Source organism: Neofelis nebulosa, chromosome 3, assembly GCF_028018385.1.
Source record: "Neofelis nebulosa isolate mNeoNeb1 chromosome 3, mNeoNeb1.pri, whole genome shotgun sequence".
NCBI lineage: Eukaryota > Metazoa > Chordata > Mammalia > Carnivora > Felidae > Neofelis > Neofelis nebulosa.
In genome coordinates this window covers 32,524,781-32,530,808 of record NC_080784.1, presented here as the reverse complement: position 1 = coordinate 32,530,808, position 6,028 = coordinate 32,524,781, and the positions used below count along the sequence as shown (strand labels likewise).

Genomic DNA, 6,028 nt, shown 5'->3' with positions numbered 1-6,028 from the left:
GATTGAAGACTGAAGTTTTGGATGGTCATGAAAACGTGAGGAGAGGAGTACCAGAGGCCAGAAGATCAGTTGATTCTCTAGGTAAGGAATAGGGCCTGCCCTGGGTAACCCCCAGGATGGGAAGGGTGGGCCAGGGTGCGTACGAAGATCTGAGAGAAACCTGAAGTCCATGGTGAGAAGATTTAGAGAGGAAGAAGGCATATGTGTCTCCCCTTCCCTACCATTTTTTTGTGTTGTTGTTGTTTGTTTTTTGCTCTGAATACCTGTTGGTGCCATTAACTGAGAAAGTGAGGACAGGCGGAGGAATTGGGGGCGGGGGGTAGGGGAGAAAGAGGACTCAGTTTTGAATACATTGAACCTGGTTGGAACTTAACCTAGCACTAGAACTCAGGAGAAAGGTCTGGAATGGAAATGAAATACACTGAGACACACACATATGTGTGTTATGTACTTACCACTTGCAGATTTGACCATGAGGGAAGGAGAAAGCAGTGAAGTCCAACATTTGAAGATTGAGCAGAAGAGAAGCTCAAAAAGGTGACTGATGGAAATAGTAGGGTAGGAGAAGGCCTGCAGAAAGGAGGAGGGGGCCAATCCTGTCAAGAGTTCATGGTTAAGGAAGCGATGAGAATCTTTTGATTTTGGCAGTTGAACCACTGCTGGGCCTTCCAAGAGCATTTTCTGGAGGAGCAAAAGAGAGGTCTCAGATGAGATCGCATGGGGTCAGTGAAAGCCTAGCAAGCAAGGAAGTGGTGCTGGCTTTTCTCGGTAAGTCTGGAGATGAAGAAAGGGGAAGATTTCTAAGAGGAGACGAGCTGATAGGATTGTCTCTGTAGGTCAGGTATAGAGGTGGGAGTAGGTTTGTAGGCTAAGGAAAGAACACAAAGTGCAATATTAAAGACACAGGGGAGAGAGAAATACTAGAGCAAGACCCCAAAGGCAGTAAGTGGGATTACATTAAGGACTCAGAGGGGAGATTAACCTTGGAAAGGGGGAGAAGGACTTTTGGAGCCATTGAAAGTTTGCAAACGCGAACATCCATGATAGGAAGTGGAGAGGCAGGTGAGAAAGGGTCAGGAGAGGTCTGTTAGGAGCAAAAGAGTGACAGGTTGGGGAAATCCACGTCTGATGGACTCTGTTCTCTCCATAAAGACAAACATGGTGTAGATGCTGAGCGGGGGTGGGGCTGTTCTCCATCAGTATCTCCTGATCTGAAAGGAGACCAGAACTGAATCTGGGATTCTTGAACCCCTATAGTTGACCCTGCCATTATTCTCCGGCATAACCAAACGCATCAGTCCCATCGACCCAGACTAGGCTTCCCCCTTTTCAGCCTAGTCGATGCTTTTGAGCTTCAGCGGTCTTAGATTGGACTAAATGATCTCTTGGGACCTTTTAATTCTCTCATTGCTATCAGTAAGTGACAGTTCATTCTAAAAAGCAGGGTTGAGAATGGCCGAATTAGGTATAGACATGGAATCTTAGAACTGATACTTTATATTTGGTAGTGGCACAAGAATGTGTTTGCTTATTCTAAATATCTCTTTTATGCCTCTTGGTAAATGGACCAAGATAACCACAAGTCAGGGGGGGAAAAAGCTATGAGTTCTAGGTTTAGGTGATGAAGATTCCAAATCACAAGTGTTTAATCTTCAATAAAGTAGTAAGCCCCATTTGTGACATTTTAACTTCCATGTGTTTTAGCCCTGGAATGATTTATTGTACCTCTGCCTCACAAGGGGTCGAAGTTCAAAGTATTAACCACTGTTTTAGACCAATTATAAAATTTAGTGAAATCTTTATTCAGAGTGTAGAGAACAGTTTGTAAAGATTGCCATGTCCTCTGCTTCATTTATTATTTCTTCAGAATGGTAGAAATACAAATATAAAGGTCATGAAATTAGCCCGTGTATGAATTTAAATCAAGGGAAAGCAGTTTTCAAAAAGGTTTTATTTCTGCAGCCGAGAAGACAGAGCTCATCAGAAGTTAATAGAGGATAGCCAGTTTTATGAGTAACTGAAAAGAGCATTTGGGTGTGTTTAAGGGGGTTTTGAATAAGTGCTAATGGGTGGCTAAGCTGCTGATCAATTCTTAGACTTTGAAATGCAAATCTGAAGTTTGCCCAAGTGGAATGGGGTTGGAAACTTAGGGTGAAGGAAGGACTACAAATCATATTGAAATTATTTGGTTAGCACTTAGTAAAAGATATGCCTCCTCTGCAGTTTGTATCATTTTTTGAAATGCTCATCAGGAAAGGAGAACTGAAAGCTTTATTTCCTCAACCTCCGTGAATCCCCCCCCGCCCCCCCCTCCATTGAAGCAATGTCCTGCCTTCTACTTCCCGCTCCCAGGGCGAGGACTGAAAAATTGTGGGTATATGTAATCAAAGGAAACAAATGATGTTTTTTGTTTTTTTTTAAAGTGTTCCAAAAGTGAGTCTGCTGCACAGCCAAGGGGTGTCCATCACTGACCCACAAGTATGTGGCAGTGGTGCCCGCAGTTACAATGCAGTCAGGTATGTGCTGGGCTCCAGACCCTTCTGTCCGACTTACCTGTTCCACACGGCCATTTCGAGTTTCCCGTGTCCCGAGCTGGTCTTCCCCTCCTTCCTTCCATGCACCCCTCTTCTCGTGTTGTCTGTCTGTGAATAGCACAAGTATCCCTTCAGGTGCCCAAAGCAGACACTTGCCCCCGCCCACCCCCAACTCGTGCATCCCATCAGCAGGCCTGTTCATTCCACCTTCGAAACATCTCCCCTCCACCTGCTTCCTCCCACCTTCCGCTGCCTTAATCCCAGCCACCGCCTACCTTTGTTGGGTCACTACGGGAGCTTCCCAGCTGGTCTCTAGGTCTCTACCGCTCTGTACTTTCAGCAGGCACAGTAACTGTTCTAAACTTCGAATCTGATCGTATCACTGTCACTTGAAACCATTAAATGCTTCCCCGTCGTCCTGAGGACAAAGTTCCTAAAGCTGCTGCCAGGCCCTCCCTCATCGGGCCCTGCTCTTCTCCGCCCCCCGCCCCCCTCCCCACGGTTGTCCTCCTCATGCCCTCCCCCACTCATGAACCTGTCTTCACCCTCATCTAGCACATGGCCTCTGTAAGTGCTGTTCGGGCTCTGCCAGGGCTGTCCCTTCCCCCACCCCTCATCCTCCACTTCTCAGGGCTTGGCTCCCAGCTCCCAGTTCACTTCCTCTGGGAAACCAAAAAGGTTTCCATCGCACACGCCCCCACACCCAGCTGGCTTAGGTGCCTCTCCTGTAATCGCCCACATCTGGCATTTGCCCTGAATCCTGAGTCGTTTCCACTTGCCTGTCTTCCTCATAGACTGTGAGGTCCCTCTCCCACCGTCCCAGAAATGACCCACTGCTTACCATATGATGCCTGCTCACGATATTGAAAATTACGGAATTTTATTTGCAACACACACACACACGCCACCAAACAAACTAGTTTGGGGCTGGTTTTTTTTTTCTTTTTTTTTTTTTTTCTTTTCTTTTAATTTACCTGAAGTGGAATAGCAAGGTAGAGCATTTTGAAATAACCCAGGATGTCAGGAAGGATTGCACTCTTAGGTTGTGTAGAATGGCACCAGATTTTTGAAGGTTCGTTTTTGAGACAGAAGAGGAAAATGTTTAAGCAGCACTGAAGGAAAGGGGGCCCCCTGGGTGGCTCAGCTGGTTAAGCGTCGGACTCCTCATTTTGGCTCCCGTCATGATCTCACGGTTGTTGGTTGTGGGATCGAGCCCTGCTTGGGATTCTTTCTCTCTCTCCCTCTGCCCCTCTCTACCCCACCCCCTCAAAAACAAATAGACATTAAAAAAAAGAAACAAAGAAAGAAACACTTAAGGAAAAGAATGGAGTGCTTGGAAACCTGACATCTCTTCAAGTGACACAGATCATACTGATTGGCTCCTTAAGATTCTGGTTAAACCGAGAATCTTCCTTCACCCTAGCTCGGTGTCCCGTGTGTTTTGTACTAGAATTGTCACATAAGAAAGCAGCTCTGGGTGGCCATTTGTTTTAATAATGGGATTAGGGGCACTGCAGGCTTTGCATGACATTAAACATGGAACTGACTAATTCATTCTTGCCATGTAACCTTGTTTATGGGGTGGGATTGGATTAAATGGCTTGAAATGAGATGGCTGGACATTAGAGGTGTTTGGACTAAAATTCATCCTACAGAGAAATGTGGGGCGAGTTTCCTACAAGTTATCTCCGCTGCCTGTGAGAAAAACTCCCATCTGTTAAGGATTTTTTGTTTGTTTGTTTTTGCTGAGCATCGCGGTGGCTGTTGGTTAATAGAGTCCCGTAGGTAATTTTGTTGCAGAAGGAACCAGGGTTCAGAGGTGTTAAATAATTAGCCCGTATCCCACCATGAATGAACGACCGAGCCAGGATGCCATTTCAAAGAAAAATCACTTTCCAGGGCCCCAGGCTCTCTCTTTAGATCAAGCATCTGGGATGACTTAGTTTTCTCAAAATAATTCTGAAATACCAATTTATATCCTGAAAAATCACAGCTTCTAACCAAAACATTAGACTTCTGCAAAAATTAATACACTTGAAAGAAACTTGTCAACGGTCGTACCAGCAGATGTGGGAACAGGATGGGATCAGGCACCGGGCCGTGCTGTCCCCACGACACATTTTGTTGACGTTTGGCAGCACCAGCGGCCCTTGTGCAGAGGAGGATTCTGAGCTTCAGGCTCCCCATCTGGGCATCACTAGGTTCAGCATCAGGAGTAAACCCGAAAAAGGAAATTCCTACACAATTTAACCGTTTCTGAAAGCTCATCTCCGTATCACCTGCGCTCTAAATGCTATCATGTTCCTGCCAAAGAATCCACGTTTGGGGGTATGTAACTCAGGGTGAGAATAGCACGGCAGACCGTCAGTATCACTGGTTTCTCAAACACTGCTGTGCTTGCTGTATGATTTAATAAACCAGATCGATGTTTGGGGGGGAGGGAGGGGAGGGAGGGAGGGAGGGAGGAGGAGAAGAAGAAGAGGAAGGAAATACGGAAGCGCCAAGGGAGTGCTAAGCGCCAGACGGGGGCTTCAGAGCCCTTAACATTCTCTCATTTGAACCTCACAACAATCCATTCGTGGCAGTTGCTCTTTCGGTGTTACAGAAGAGAAAACCCAGGTTCAGTGAATGAACCAGGTCTCTGCCCTGCATTCTTTGTCAAAGAACGGCTCCTGAATCCCTTTGGGTTTTGGTCTATAGCTAGGTGACACTTGCCTCCGAGTGAACTGTCCCTCACATAATGCACGCTCCCTGGTTACTGGGCCAAGTCTATTCTTTGGTGGATGTGACCTTTTTCCCCCGGGAAAAGAAATCATACGGTGTGCCGTGGTGGGTGCCGTCTTTAAGGAACTTTCAATATCAACCGATGCAGTGTTTTCCAAACTGGTTTAATATTTGTTATCTTTGCCATTTAAATGTAAGGAGGATGGGAGTTTTAAAAATTAATCTGTTTCGGGGTCCCTCCGTGGCTCAGTCGGTTAAGCGTCCAACTCTTGGTTTCAGCTCAGGTCATGATCTCATGGTTCGTTAGTCGAGCCCTGTGTCGTACTCCGTGCCTGTTTGGGAGTATCTCTGTCCCTCTCTCTCTGCTTCTCCTCTCTCTCCCTCTCTCTGTCTTTCTCAAAATAAATTAATTTTGAAAAATATAAAAGCCTCTGAGGACAGGACTTAAAAAAAATTATTCTGTGTAAGAATAAGGGATCCTTAGTCCACAGAGGCACATATGACCCTTCTGTTTCAGGCATTCTTTAAAACCAGTAAACATTCATTGTCTACTTGCGACATGCCAGAGACTCTTCTGGAACACCAGATTTATAGCTGTTGTATTAGCTCCGACTAGTAGATTCTGGTGTAGTCTCAGTCTCGTGCACATGGTGTTGATTGCAAGTGACAGAAGCGTTGAGAAGACTGGAGAGCCACCCCTACAGAACTGGTGGTAACCGCTGAGCACAAGGGGCAGTGTTTTTAAGTTCTAGTCCCATGATCTCATTCGG

The 6,028-nt window shown here is 46.0% G+C and overlaps 2 long non-coding RNA genes across 2 annotated transcripts; one reads left to right on the top strand and one right to left on the bottom strand.

Moving 5' to 3' along the window:
* Positions 1-423: 423 nt before the first annotated feature.
* LOC131506568 (uncharacterized) lies at positions 424-4,085 on the top strand. Its single transcript, XR_009259038.1, has 2 exons — positions 424-537; positions 2,424-4,085. It is a non-coding gene; the product is annotated as an uncharacterized LOC131506568 (long non-coding RNA).
* LOC131506569 (uncharacterized) lies at positions 531-2,907 on the bottom strand. The gene is made up of 3 exons (XR_009259039.1): positions 2,810-2,907; positions 2,554-2,642; positions 531-681 (listed from the first exon to the last, which is right to left on the bottom strand). It is a non-coding gene; the product is annotated as an uncharacterized LOC131506569 (long non-coding RNA).
* Positions 4,086-6,028: the final 1,943 nt, after the last annotated feature.